The sequence below is a fragment of the Tasmannia lanceolata genome, unplaced genomic scaffold (assembly GCF_043159265.1).
Source record: "Tasmannia lanceolata isolate RefF3 unplaced genomic scaffold, GAP_Taslan_0.1 ptg000044l, whole genome shotgun sequence".
Lineage (NCBI taxonomy): Eukaryota > Viridiplantae > Streptophyta > Magnoliopsida > Canellales > Winteraceae > Tasmannia > Tasmannia lanceolata.
The window spans coordinates 16,401,616-16,418,134 of NW_027518721.1; positions in this window are offsets into that span (position 1 = coordinate 16,401,616).

Here is a 16,519-nt window from a genome sequence, read left to right on the forward strand (position 1 = left end):
CAGTCAAACCTTCTTAATAAATATTTTCAAACATTTCAAAACAAAAGCAAAAATGGGCAAGGATGGTGATTGCCAGGTCACTCGGAGCCCTCTTTTCATTCCATTTCCGGTTTTCATCGTGATTTTCCTGTTTCCATCGGTTTTCTGATGTTTTATCGGGTTTTGGGAGGGGCGATGACGTAGCGTGGCCCCTTTACAGGGATTGCCCTCGCTGAGCCCAACGATAGGTTATGACGATCGCGAGACTTGTCCGATCTTCAGCAGATTAGGATCGCTGGGCTTGATTCCTTTTGAATCGCCCTCTGAGCCTATCGTGTGTTCCATCTTCTTTCCCCTGGCATTTTGGTTCTCACGTGCCGTTGATTTTCCAATTTCTTTCTTTTCTTACACCTTTTAGCTTGCTGTGCGCTTATCTTAGATTTCTTATGCATTATAGTTTGTTTGCTCTTCTAGCGTGCGATCGATTGCCATTTTCTTAGTCTTATCTCTTGCATAGGCTCGCATGCTAGTGTGTTTACCTTACTGCTTTGATTGCTTAGCTATAGCGTTTATCCATTCGTCTTAGCTTGATTATCTGTCTAAACTTAGATATTTGCTTTCCTTATCTCATTATATCTATCATTATCTGTTTAGCTATAGCTATGCATGCGATTGTTTATTGCTTTCTTAGATGTGATGAGTTAGGATTAGATGCGATGAGTTAGGATTTGGATGTTCACTTTCTTTGCCCATCCCCGGGTCATGCATGCTTAGATAGACGTTATCTCGGGGATGATGGTTCCCATTTCACATGATTTTTGCCCAAAACTTTTCAAAGTTAATAATAAATGGCATAAGAGACCAGGTGCTTGCACTTGGACGAATTGGGGGCGCCTAACCCCTTCCCCATTCGTCATCAGGCACGGACCCTTTGTATCTCTGGTTATCTGTTGCGACAGAGCACAGCATGGGATCCAGGGCCCACTTCCTTGGATGGCGACTCTTTCTTTGTTTAAGGTGCGTCTCGAATCCGGGCTAGTCCCCGAATCGAGAGGTATCTCACTTCACATCGCCGCTCATGCTGTGAGGGGCACTCTTTCGAGAGTTCCTTGGCGGAGCTCTCCTTCACGTGGATGATCCTGAGACTCGCGTGGGGGCACGTCCCCCCGCCTCTCTCGGATCGGGGTCCACAGTTGCGATATAAAAAGAAAGATACATCATGATCCGGAGCCAGGGCTCGAAACCAAGATATATCTAAAAATAACTCAGAGTCGCCATCCATGGATGCGCCATGGAACCAAAACAAATGCTCTGTTTGCAATGGATAACCAGAGATACAAAAGGTATGTGCCTGATGACGAATGGAGAAGGTCCGAAGAGCCCCCCCAATTCGCCCGGGTGCGAACACTTGGTCTCTTATGCCATTTTTCATTAACTTCGAAGAAGTTTGGGTAAAAATCATGTGAAATGGGAACAAATATCCCCGAGTGAACGTCTACCTAATCATGCATGACTCGGGGATGAAATAATAAACACACATAAAGTAAGATAAAAGATGTGTCACCTAATGACAACTAGGTTATGAGTGACATACCTAACTGGTGTCTAAGTTCTGATGGACAAACACATACAAGCTACAGCTAAAGGTATAGGATCAGTACAAGAAAGTAAGAGAACATAACAAAACACACAACATAACAAATCCTAAGACTCTAAACGATTTAGCCCGAGTCCTCGGATGGTCTGGTATTCATCCAAAGAAGCCTACGTATCCCCGCCTCCACGAGAATCAAGGCAACGTAGTTCTTCGCGCCTATTCTAAGCTAAGATGCCTAAGACACCTAGACCTCTATCCTAGACTCGATCTAAAAGACCGGACTAGTTATTAAAGTTTCTTGTACGATTATTTAAATTACAGTGAATTGTGGATTTTAGGACACCCTATAGGCCCTAACTAAATGCAGGAGGTTCCTATAACCTACGTGTAACTAGGCTGTGCGTCCTAAGGAAAACAATAGGATCTCTAACGTATCCAAGACCTAGTCATCAGTCGGCGATGTGAATCGCCAACTGACCGGACGGAGGCGCTCCTAGCCAGGACAAACTCCTAACTCTAACACAAACACACAACAAGCACACAACAAAAGACAAGCTCCTAACTCTAAAACTCTCTATCTAGGACAAAGTCCTAACTCTAGAGGAAGATCTTTTTGAAAAACAATATTTTGGAAGATTTTTATATATTTTTTTAAAAGGGTTAAAAGATTTATTTACAAAGTTTGGCTGGACATGGGATGAAGATCCCAAGCTGCACTACGTAGCTCGTGGAAGAGGATCAAGCCAACGTAGTTCGAAACGAACTCTCCTAATGCTCTAAAACTCAACAGTTTAGATTTTTTAAAGGTTTTTTTATGTTTTCAAATGTTTTTGAAGTGCTTTTATATTTTTGACGTTTAAAAGTGTGTTAACACCCTTCAGCTAAAGGGGATCCGATAGAAGAGCCTCCTTACCCACCATATCCCGGTAGAGTAATTTAGAGGGAAACGGGATCCCTAAAGCCTAAGGGGAAAGAAATCAAAATAGGGGGGACTAAAATCCCAAAGAAAAGAACAATCTCGAAGAGACGAAAACAAAACTAATGAGCCCTAATCAATCTCCAAAGGAGACGATATCTAATCTGCGAGAGAAAATCCTAAACAAATGAGAGATGAAAAGGCTTCTAACCTTAAGGGTAGACTTCTAAACAAAATGGACAGACAAAAATCCTATAAGAAGAATTACTGAACAATCAGTCACTGAGGAAGGGTCCTAACTAGTTAAACACTCTAAGAGGAGGGAATCCCTTAACCTGCGAAAGCTCTAGGCAGGAAGGAAAGGGGTTGGCTCAAGAAATGTTCCATCGTCGCCGCCTAAACCCGAGAGAAGTGTTCCCAAAATCGATGGCGATCCCGAAACTCGAAAAGGATCCTGAGGAACGTGCGAAGAATAGTCCCGGAAAGAAAGGAGACCCCTCAAACCCTGTGAAGACCCTAAGATGGAAAAAAATGATAAGAAGGGCAAGGGGTTGGCTCAAGAAATATTCCGTCATCGCCCGAACCCCAAGAGAAAAATTCTCGAAAATTGATGGAAATGCCAAACACTCGCGAAAAACTTAAGCTCTAATGAAAAATCATGATGACAGGGGTTTCCTCAAGAAATCCCAAATAAACCCGAATATCGATAGCAAAATCCACAGGGGTAAAGATAAAAGAAAAAGGGGGGCTAAACCTGTTAAAACAAGGTGGGGGCTGCCATTATACAGGAGGTGAAGTAACCAACCAGATTTTAAAAAGGGGGGGATCACAGGTTATTACAGTTCATAGGCAGAATTTCCAAAGCCCAATGGAAAAGAGATGACAAATGCAAAATCATGTAGTCAAATACCTAGGCTAATGCCATTTCTAAAAAAATCTTTTACACCATTAACATGAGCTCATCCAAACATTGCCAGTTGGGGTGCTCCTTGACCTCAATTATCCTCCAAAAGATTGGAAGTGTTGTAACAGGTTCCATAAAAAGATGAGCGGGCTTAGTATTAAAATTATGGATTGTGGGTCTAATATAAACGCACATCCAAATGAGTTGGCTGGGGCAAAGATTTAATGAATATAAAGACCATACCATGCTGAAATAAAACAATCTGAAAGAAATTGGATTATGGTCTGACCCAACTCCTTAAATTCAAAACCATTGACTAATTAGCTCAAATCATATTTAATTGAAACAATTCACAGCCACTGAGCTAAACCAATTTCCTTTTTTTTTAAAATAAATCAAAGAGTGAGAAAGAAACTCACCTGAACTATTGGCGATGATGAGTGGGAGAATAGAGCTGTATAGTTGAGGGTTGGGGGTGATGATCAGTAAATGGGCCTTGCAAGAGGATCTCTAGATTGGTAGGAATTGCAGGAGATGGTCATAATTTGCAGATTTAGGCAAATTCGGTACCACAATATCTGATCTCCCTCTTTCTCAAAGAGAATGACCGAACCCCCCTATTTTGCTTCTCCCTGCAACTCATTCATTTCCTTCTTTTGCTCCTTGCAAATCCTATGCAATGTAAAGATCTTGCCTCACTGAAAACCTTAGTTCTACTTTCTTTCCCCCATTTGCTTTTGCAGACAAGTGAAAACCTCCCTGAAACCGTTGAATTAGCACCTTGTAATTAAGCTAAAAAAAATAAGCAGAGAAAATGAGGGAATCGGCGACGGCCGGAATCTTGGATGATTGCCGGAGAAAAGAACAGATTCTCCTCTCTCCTATTCCTTTCCTTGATCTTTCTTCTCTTAAGGTTATAAATATGAAAAGGAGCTTTAGATCTTAGGTTTAATAATGTAGGGTTTGATGGATATGGGTTTGAGAATGGGGTTGATAGAATAGGAGATGGAGGTAGAATCGGATTTAATGGAGGTTACCGGATTCTGGTGGGTTATGGCCGGAATCCGGTGGTATGAGTTTTATTGGGTTGTGAAGAAGAAGAGGACGATGGAAATGGGTTTTGGATAAAACAGGGGATGGGTTTGGTGATGGTGGTAGAGGGTTTGCAGAGGTACTTATGGTGGAAGAAAGGGGTTTGGATGAAGAGATGATATGGGTTTAGGGGATAGGTGAGATGGTGGTGGTTTTTTTTTTTTTTTTTTTTTTTTAGAAGAAGGGATGGAGGTGTTGCTCGGCTAAAAATGGGTTTGATGGTGGTTTGGGTTTCAAAGAAAAATCAGAGGAGATACGGTGGCTGGAGGTTGAAGAAGGTGGGTGTTTTAGGGGTTAGTAGGAGGAGGAGATGAAGGCTGAGAAATGGGGTGGATGATGGAGATTGGTAGACGAAAATAGAGAAGAGGGTTTTGATGGTTTTTAATGGAGATGGTGGCTTGGAGGGATGGTGGTCGAAGAGGGTTTGGGGAGCTTGGCCGGATTTAATGGGTGAGGGTTCGAAGGTGCGGATGGAGGTGGAAGAAGGTAGGAGGTTGTGGTGGGTTATGGCCGGCGGGAGGGTTGACCGGAGTTGCAGAGGAGATGGAGGTGGCTGATGGAGGAGATGGGTGCGGCCAGTAGCTTGGGAGGTTAGATTTCTGGCGAGACACCGGAGAAGATGGGAATGGTGGTCGGAGGAGAGAGGATGGGGTAGGGTTGATGGTGAGGTGGAGATGGAGGCCGATCGGAGCTCCGGCCGGAGATGGGGTTGATGGTGGCTATGGTGGAAGAAGTGAAAGGGAATAAGAGGGTGGATCTTGATTTAATGAAGGTTTGAGATGGTTTTGAGGATGATGGTGAAGATGGAGAATTTTTATGTGGGTTTCTAAGTGGGTTTTGGCAATGATGGTGGCTGATGGTAGACGGAGGTGGGTAGGTGATGGCTGCAATGGAGGCGAATGGTGGTGGAAAAGTGGCTGGAAAATTCTTCTCTCCCTCTATTCCTTCTTTGTCTTGTGGCTGCCGATGAGGTCCCCTGTTGGGGAGAACAAAATGAAGAAGAACCTCCCCCAAAACCCTAGTCGATTATCCTTTTAAAAAGAGAGTGTGAGGGCTGATACTTGCACCCCCAAGTTTTGGTAATAGCACCCGCCCAACTTGTCTTTTCTCTTTTGGTTATATACTTGCAGGAATTGGTGTTGCACACCCATGATTTGATAAACTAACCTCCTTTTACATGGGGAATGATATACTTTACCCCCCATATTCCACGGACAGACCCTATGGTGCATTTATGACTACTCTTTTAACCTACAAAGGGAATGACCCACATTAAACATTAGCACACCCAACCTTGATAAATCACACCCCCTTATTGCACTAGACTACACTACCAACTCAGCTTGTCTAATTAAATAATTTTTATCGGATTTTCCTGAAATTTTAATGGGACCTACCTGGGACACTAAACTACCCTAGGAAGAAATTTGGAACTATAAAACACTAATTTACTAGGGTTTTTATTTAAAACAAGATATTGAGGTTCGGTCAAAATGGGGTGTCTACACTACTTGGCTCAGATCTTGACATGCACTTCTAGATACCCACACTCATGATCAGCCTACATCACGAGTACATCGAACATCAGGCCTTGGAGCCCAATGCAAAGTCCATCGAGTACGAGGCATGACGATGCCACGCACCAATCCGCCAAGCACTGGGGCATGGTCATCCAAGAAGTAAGATGCCCCATGAACTGATCCGCAAGGTGTACACCTCGCGAGGGCAACAAATGTCGCCCCGGCATGAACTCATGGAAGACCTAGAGATTGGCCTACCCACAAGACGTACCTCGGTGTAGAAGGCAAACAGTATAGCTAGCCCCTTGCACCGATCCGTACGCGTGATGCATGTGGGAACCCAACCCAACATGCACTGTCTTTGGCCCCCATCATCGACCAAAGAAACTGGAGCATCCCTATGGATAACTCTCAGTCCACACCCAAAGCTCCCTTAGGGCACAGGTTTTAAATTTCGGCCGAAACCCGAAATCGAAATTGGGGAAAGTTGAGATGTTATTTTATTTCAACCGAAATTCCCGAAATTTCGTTCAACATTTCGTTTGCTTGAAATTTTCTGTCTGAAATTTCAAGAAAATATGTTAGAATATTGTAGAGTTTTGTGGATGGGCAGTGGGAAGGGAGAGAGAGAGAGAGAGAGAAGGTTACAGAAAAGCAGGGATTCTTCTATTGATGCCTTGATGGGCACCTGTACGTTGATCCAAACCGTCCATTTGATAGGCATACCATAGGATGATCCAACCTGTCCATTTGATGGGCCACAAGTTACAGGGTTAATTTTGGCCCGAAATTTCAGGGAAGATAAATATTGCCTTTTTTTTATTTCGTTGGATTTCAGACGAAATTTCGACATTTCCGCAAAAAAATTAGTTTCGGTGAGGATCTAAAAGCATTCCAAAACCGAAATTAAAAACCTTGGTTGTAGTATGATTTCTTGTTGTGTGCAACACATGCACAAGCAAATCCTCTTGCAACCCATAAGCAAACCACCAAGGTTCCGGCCTACACCTGCTAGGCCTAACGGGGGAGGAGTCAGCATGTCACGGGGTTGACTCCCCCTATGGAGTTTGGCCTACCAACCCTCTCGATCAGGAGTGCCAACCAAAAGTGTTGTTAGCTGCGTCCCCTGGAAATTTCCATGATATTGATGGCCCGAAATGCCAATTGTGTCCCCATGACAAGGAGCACGCTGCGAAGGCTATGTTTCCCCGTGACACTAGTCACAAACCATATCTATGAATTACATAGACCATTATTAATGACAGTCAATCTGAGGCAACATAACCCCTTAATTTTCTAGGTGGCAACTCTACACTTCAAAGGGATGCGTACTGTTGATTCAACGTACTGTTTGAATTCCCGAAGAGTTTACTCTAACGACTCTTCCTTGCCTCATCTGGAAGCAATAGGGAGCCCAACAGCATGGGTCTCCACGTCACAGTCTTAGGTAGATATGATGGGCCATAACATATACAAACATGAGGTGTAAAAATGGTGGGTCCTATCCATGCTTTAAAATATACATGTATCTAAAATGATGGGCCCGACCCTCTGAAGCCACATGTTGTAAAATGATGGCCCCACTCTTGCTATGCATGAGATGTAAGAAATTCTAGCATAGAAATAATTCTAGTAAGAATTTCCATAGAAAATTATTTTCAATAAAAAAACGAATGACAAAGGAAAGTGAAATGTAGGTGTGACAATCCAAGAGGGGGGTGAATTGGTCAATTAAAAATTTTAGGCTTAATTAGTTGGATTATTAGAAATTAATTTGCCAACTAAGCACTTTAGATGTTACTTTAAGCCTATATACTCTAACCATTGTTTTAATAAAACATAAATACAAGAAAAGGGTAGAGAATACCAATCACCATAATGTGCAAATGAAAGAAGGAGAGAAAGCATTCACAAGGCACAAGATTTATAGTGGTTCGGCCTATCGCAAGACCTACTCCACTCTTCCAAGTTTATCTCCTTGGGCGCTCCACTAAACCAACGAGATTCTTCAATAGGCTGAATCTCCAAGCCGTACACCCAACTCCTCCAACTCCAAAGGGAACAAACCCTTTCTGCACGAAATCTTGCCGAGGGATCACACCATCTTACAATGTCTTCTCCTTTCTTAACGAGCCGAAAAGTAGACCCTCACAATGTCTTTGCCTTTGTTAACGGGCCAAAGAGTAGACCCTCTCAATGTCTTCGCCTTTGTTAACGGGCCGAAGAAAAGACCCTCAATACAATGAAGAAAATAAAAAAATAAAAGAACTCTCAATGCCTCTAGATAGGCGGATTACAAACTATTATAGCTCACAAACACTCCAATGATGCATAAAAAGTAAAGCCTATGGAGTACCTCTTGATAGAATATGCAAATGCAAGATCAAAGAGGTTTAGCTTTTGATAAGAAGGTTTTGGCTCAAAGAAATGGGATTTGATCTTTCTCAAATATTCAAAAGCTTGTTTAGATAGGTTTTTATTAAGTATATATAGCCCATTTGAAAATAGGACCGTTTGGGGGTAAAACTGTAATAAAAATGGTTGAAAAAGTCAACATGCAAAAGCCCTAACGGCTCTTTTCCCAGACCGACGTGGTCGACCGAGCCACAGCGGTCGCCCGCCCCTATCAGGCGCCTTTTTTTTAAATTTTATATTGTCGCGATCGACCTGCCCCATGGCGGTTGCCCGGCGAGGGCTTCCTGTCCGCTCGAAAATTCGACTCAAAAATCTATCCGCGGTCGACCGACCCACGGCGATCGCCCGCCCAAACCCATGTCAAAATGTTTTGTTTCAACAGAACTATTTTCGCGGTCGCACCGGCTCATCCTCGGTCGACCAGCCCTCTATTGGATAGCAGGTGCTGGATTTCCAGCACTGCTTCCGCTGTCGACCGGGACGCCCTGGTCGACCAGCCCTGTTTGAAAATCCTTTTTAACATATAAAAATTAGGGGCTTTGGGCCATGGTCTTTAGGCTTTAGTCCTAGGTTTTCAAACACATTTTTTAGTGTGTGTATGGTTTTCAAAGATGTAAAAACTTAAGTATGAAAACCATTTGAAAACCTTTGAAAGTGCAGTTTACAAAATATCAAAAGGACTCTAAATACATTCTAAAATGATACCGTTGAGTCTTCTTGGAATGTATTCGCTCATTTGCACTTCCTTGGACTTCTTCGGCTTGAGTGAACATCTTGAACTTGATTAGGCTCTTGTGACTTCTCCTCCAATATTCAATACATGTTGAAAGGTGCATGAGGTGTCACTATGGCATGTTCTTCAACTCCAAGCTCCTTCTTGACACTTGCTAGGAAAACTTGTGGACTCTTCATCTCGAGCTTCTTGACTTGATCATCTTCAAATGGTGATGTCTTCACTGTAGGTGCAAGCTCTTGGTTCCATTGCTTCTTGATATGATATAAACAATAGAGCATAGCTCCTCCTCACTATATGCACAAGTGTAATAAATAAATGTAAAGCATATGGTGCATATACAATGGACTACCTAATCAATTTTCAAAATTCTCCCCCTTTTGGCAGCAGCAAAAAGGTAGGGATATAACTGTGAGAGTGCAAGAGGGGCGTCAAGATGAATAATAGCAAGAGGGGTGTCAAGATGAATAATAGCTTATATAAGCTATTTGTATAGTATATGATATGACAATGAAGCTCATATGACGCTTATCAAAATAAAAAATAAAGTACAATGCATGATAAGCCCTTTTTTTAAATCTAAAGATTTGCAAGTGAAAGCACAACTAAAGGGACAATAAATCTTGTGAGCACATCACAATGATCTATATAAACATGAATATGAATCCATTTGGCTCTCCCCCTATGTTTTTATCCTTGGCCCTAGGTGAAACCTATGATATAGGGCATGACAAGGCAAAATAGTTGAACAGGTGAGTGATTTGAACACTTGGGCTACATTTGCAACTTTTGAAGCAGATAAGTCTCTACCTGAGTAAGGATATGCTCAGATCTATGACATAACTATTTGCGTTCACAAGTTGCTTCATGAAGGGGTTATCTAGTCAGTGAGCAGACAAGTCTCTTCCAGAGCATAGATATGCTCTGAACTATAATATAACTTTTAGAGATTTTAAGTTGCTTACCCTTAGAGATTCACACATGTGAAAGTGAAAGCTCCCCCTGACTATGTGCATCTAATCTAGATGTAAGAGTTCCAAGCACATAGGCCCTTGATTCGAATTTAATCACCTTAACCATTCTGAATTTTGCTCCATTCAAAAGAGAATTACAATTTGAATGGGAATGATGATTATTAGACTTAAGATATGACAATGAAGAGAGTATAGTCTAATAAGCATATGGATACAAGAATCAAACCAATGAAGTACATATGCATGGCAACCAAAGATCATGTGTGTGTGTGTGTATATATATATATATATATATATAGAGAGAGAGAGAGAGAGGAAAATGATTGTGCGCTCGACCGCACCAAGCTTTGGTGCGGTCGAGGGCCCAAAACTCATGTGGGCCCACATTGTTAGGATGGTCCAAAGCATTCATTTGCAAGGCCCCATCATAGATAGGGTGTGTAAAAAAAACCAGCTCCATAGGATCAGCCTAACTCATCCAAAAATGGAGGGCAAAATGGACAGACACCGTTTGCCACAAATCTGCCCATTTTTGCCCTCAACTTTTGGAGGGGTTAGGATGATCCAATGGAGCTGATTTTTTGTACACACCCTATATATGATGGGGCCTTGCAAATGAATGGTTTTGATCACCACAAAAAGTGTGGGACCCATGTGTTTAAGCCCTCGACCGCACCAAAGCTTAGGTGCGGTCAACCGCACAATCATTTTCCTCATATATATATATATAACAACTATAATGCTCCATATACATGAACAAATGATGGAAGATTGATACCACATTTCAATTAACACTTCTTGAAATGATAAATGTGGTATTTGGAAATCTCTCGAAAGAATATATCCGGAACTCTTCTTCAAACGATTGTGATACACGATTACTGATGAATGTCTAGAAGAGGTTGGATCAATGCTTAACCCTTTCTTCCATATAAGGGAGCATTTTTAACAAATCTTCCCGGATTGAGTACTTGTTTTAAATCCTTCTTCCTCATCAAAGGTCATCCTTGAGAGGATTCAGAAAATGCACATGCCAGCCTTTAGTCATGAATCACAATTTCTTTAGTCTCTGTTCATCCTTCAATATGGAAATAATGTCGAGTTGGACAGAGAAAATTTGTGTACATTTTTCATCTTATTGCATCTGGCATGATGGAGGGAGACAGGTACTTTAGACAAGCTGTGAATGACCAATTATCTGAATTGGACTTTTCTTCTACAGACAAGTCTGTTGATGAGCAAATCATCTACTGAAGTCCTTCAGGCCATCAGCTCTCCCCCTAAGTATTTGTCATAGCCTTTGGTAAAGCCTATAATGTAAGGCATGACAATACAGAGTGGCTATATATATATATAAATGTTAATGTATAGCCACAAGATCTTATCATGATGAAGGATATCTTTATCTTCAAAAAACGCATGATAAGAAACAACTTCATAGGCAATGATGTGATCAATTTAAGCATTATCCTATGAATGAGAGTTCTAGAGAGTTTTGAGACTCTAGAACAAGATACTTATCATTGGAAATGATGAGATCACATGAGTTCATCCAAGATAAGTATAAAGCCTACAAGGATATTGCATTAAGGCTCAGGCCAAGGGAACTTGACATATATGAGAGATAATCTCAACATGAAGGCATAAATCAAGACCCAAACTACAACACATATGGAGCAATGGGCTCCACATGAGTGTACTTATCATATGTGATGTAGTATACACCAAGGTTTAAAATTTCGGTTTCGGTACTGGTTTCGGACCCTGAAATTTTGAAATTGCGAAATAATTTCGGTCGAAATCTGGTACAAAACCCGAAACCGATATTTTATTCAATATTAAATTTTGGCCGAAATTACCGAAAATTCGGTAATTTGGTGGAATATTAAATTAATATTAAAAAAACAGATTTTTGGGTCAAATTTCGAAAAAACCAAAATTTCGACCGAAATATATGGTCGTTTCGGTTTTGATCGATTTCGGTGTCGGTCTCCACCGAAATCCGAAATTTCGGATTTCGGTCGAAATTTAAAACCATGGTATACACATCAAACATCATATGATAAGATGGATGGACAGATAATACACATGTATAGCTCTCCCTTTGTGAGTGACTCATACAAATTATAAATCCAAAGGGTTGTCCAACCATATAGTCACCAAGGGATTTATATATAAATGATTTACAATCAATTCTTGGGCTACAAATGCATGATTGATAGGAGTAATCAAGTAATACCAAAAGAAATGACAGCCTAGCAGACCATGCTCCCCTAACGAAGCACATATGGCTAATAATGTTTAAGATGTTGGCTAGAAGCCAAAGAGATTAGATGTTTTAATTAAAGAGATGAGTGTACACTCTCCAACTTACTAGGTAAGAGGACTAAGAGTACCAATTGAGTAGCTTTTAAGTTTAGGTTTACCATCTTTACCATGTAGCTAATACCTTACAAATGGGATAAAACTATAGATTATATAGATATGCCAATTTCGCTCAAATCTATAGAACTCAAACAAGAGAGAAATAGACTATGAAGGACTATGTCTGAGAGAGACGCTCATGGCTCATGCAAGTAAGAGCATACCACTATGGGTAATCATGAGCAAGATATGACATTTGAAAATATTCATGGACAGTCTACCTGTGGACCCCGATCCGAGAGAGGCGGGAGACGAGCCCCACGAGAAGTCTCTCTGGATCATCCACGTGAATGGAGAGCTCTACCAAGGAACTCTAAAAAGAAGTGCCTCTCACAGCATGAGTGGCGATATAAGGTGAGATACCTCTCGATTCGGGGACTAGCCCGGATTCGAGACGTACCTTAAACAAAGAAGAGTCGACATCCAAGGAAGTGGGCCCTGGATCCCATACTATGCTCTGTTGCAGTGGATAACCAGAGATATAAAAGAAGGTTCGTGCCTGGTTACGAATTTGGAAGGTCCGAAGAGCACCTCATCCGCCCAAGTGCAAGCACCTGGTCTCTTATGCCATTTATTTATTGATTTTGAAGAGTTTTGGGCGAAATTCATGTGAAATGGGAACATATATCTCCGAGAAGACGTCTACCTAATCATGCATGTCTCGGAGATGAATAATAAGCACACGCAAAATAAATGAGAGAAGTGTCACCTAAGAATAGCTAGGTTATGAGTGTCATACCTAACTGGTGTCTAAGTTCTGGTGTGCAAACACATGCATGCTACAGCTAAAGGTATAAGGTCTGTACATAAAAGTAAGAAAACACAACAAAATACACATCACAACTTGACTCCACACCCGACTCGACACAACAAACCCTAAAACTCTAATGCAATACTTGACTCGGACCAAGATGGCCATCCATCATGGCTGCTCTACGTATCCCGGCCTCGGGAAGAATCAGAATCAACGTAGTTCGATGACCTATTCTAAACTACGATGCCTAACCTTCTAGAACCGCTATCCTAGACTCGATCAACTAGACTTGACTAGTTTTTAAAGCTTCTTATACGATTGCTTAAGTTCAAGTGAATTGTAATTTTTAGGACTCCCTATATGCCCTAACTAATGCAAGTTGGTTAGCCTTAAGCTAATGCAGGTGGGCCCTACATCTTATGTGTAACTAGGTTGTGCATCCTCAGGAAAACCATGGGCTAACTAAACATTTCCTAGTCTAGCCATCGGTTCGACTAAATGTCTAACCGACCACGACTCGATACCTCCTAACTCTAGGGACACTCACACGACAAGACAAACCATATCAACACAAACAGGACAGACTTCTAACTCTAAAACACCATAAATATCTAGGACAGACTCCTAACTTTAGGGAAAGATCTTTTTGAAAAGATTTTGAAGAATTTTTGTATTTTTGGAAATTTTGAAATATTTATTTTGAAAGGTTTGGCTGGACCTGGGATAAAGATCCCAAGTTGCATTACGTACCCCGTGGAAAGGGATCAAGCCAACGTAGTTCGGAGACAGATTCTCCTAACTACTCCTAACGACTCAAGATTTTTGAGATGTTTGGATTTTCAAGATATTTTCCAAGTGTTTTTGCTGTTTTGACTCAAGAAGACAGAATCATATCATCCTAAGAGTAGGACAGACTCCAGATATCCCGCAAAGGTTGGACAGCATCCTATGCTTTGCGGGAGAATTAGACAGAATCATGACTCTGCAAGGGTTGGACAGCATCCTATACTTTGCAGGAGTGGATAAGATCACATGACTTGATGAGAGGTTGGATAAAATCCTAACCCTTATGATGATAGGACGGACTCCTAAAAGACTGATTCTCTAACTAAAGACAGTCTCTCTAGCTAAGGACAGACTCATTTACGAAAGGACTGACTCCTAGTGCACAACCCTAAGAGGGGAGTGCTAATGAGACTAGGCTAGTCTCCTAAATGAAGAAGAGATAAAAGGGTACTAGTGAGACTAGGCAAGTCTCCTAAACACCGAGATGGGCTCCAAGTAACCTTATCATTGCCCTTGCAATGATAAAAAGGGTTAGGACAACTACCAGACCAAGTTGGTCTTCAACTAAGAAGGGAGTTTCTAATGATGAGGCTAAGCAAGCCTCCTACGTGCGACTCACTAATGAGACAAAGCTTATCTCTTAAAGAGTATGACTCTCTGCTGAGACATAGCTTGTCTCCCTAAAGGGTATGACTATCTGCTGAGACATAGCTTGTCTCCCTAAAGGGTGGGCTCAAGATGTGTCTTTCCTTGCCCTTGCAATGATAGAGGGAATCTTATATCTAAAAGGTTACATATTTAAAAAAACCGGGCAAGTCTTTTAAATAAAAGAGAGGAGAGTGCTACTTGGACTGAGCAAGTCCCCTAATGATAGGCTTGGGCTAACACCTTCATTGCCCAAACACTGAACCCTATTTAATTTTATATCTTTACCTATGGATACATAAGCTATGTGATTAGAACAAACATATATAGGGATTATCTAACATTAGAGACACTAACAAATTAACCCTGTTGCCCCTATTTTTAAACAATGCAATTACTATATATTGTAAAGATGAATATGAGGCCAATATCTATATAATACAAGAATCTACCCTTCACAATTCGGATGTCAAAACTTGTATAGAACCCAATAATATGTTGGTGCAATTAATAACACAAGTTAGCAACTTAACGGATCATCCCAATAATATGTATGAGCAACAATGGCATTTCAATTTCAAAATTCTTACCATTTAATTATTTTAAAATACTATTAAAGCAAGTAACTATAAATTCTATAAATCCTCATATAATCATTAAGAAAATGACAGTTCATATCAGTTTAGGACTATGTACCAGATGTACCAGCTAATATCTTTTCTTGAACCTAATGGTCAAAAGGATAAAGAGACTACTTCATCTTCTAATTAGAACAGGAAACATAACTAGGTTCATATTCTTCCTTATTAAAGACTGAATAACATTTATGCAGATTATATGGCATAATGATAACATGCTTTTCAAAAGAACCTCATTACCCGAGCTAGCTTAAAATAAATTCCAAAAGATGATTCAAACTCTTCATTCTTTGCCTGAGAATTTTATTATCATGAGGCATAAACACTATTAGCCATATTCTAAACATCGCACACAGTATTCTTCGCAAATCTGTAAAGCTAGATTTTTGTAGTCACTTTCTCATATATTGTATCATGAATGATAGACATCTAAATTATCTCCGAATGAAACATCAAATAAACTGTAGTTGAATTCAGTTTGAGTGACAATATAGTTGAGCCCAAAACACTGACATTTCACAATTGTTAATAAAAACATTACACAAATAAATATCAGCTGACAATGAAGTCTCAAATAATTCACTTAACCCTTCAAAAATGGTACACTCAAATAAAAAAAAGTAAACCCCATTAAATGGCAGTTCATTTCAGCTACAAATAAAATTTTATGGCATATGCAATATGATCAAGGTACTTAAAAAATGTGTTCAGCTAGCATATATATTGCCGTACCTTTTGAATATGCACTTCAAAGACCCAACACTAAAATTGAATCAAAACCTACTACCTTATTGCAACTTTTATACATCTTTTAGGGTTATCCAACCATCAATACTTGGCCAAAACTGGGCTATACAAATAACAAAGTGGTGAGGGCTACCATTATTCGTAAGGGTACATGGGCTGGATAGGCACTGGTTATGCACTGGTTGTGCACTGGTTAGGCACTGGTTATGGGTATTGGTTAGGCACTGGTTATGCACTTGTTAGGCATTGGACTAGTTAAGCACTGGTCATGGGCACTGGTTATGGGCACTGGTTATGCACTGGCTAGGCATTGGACTGGTTAGGCACTGGTCATGGGCACTGGTTATGCACTAGATTGGTTAGGCACTGATTATGCACTAGATTGGTTAGGCATT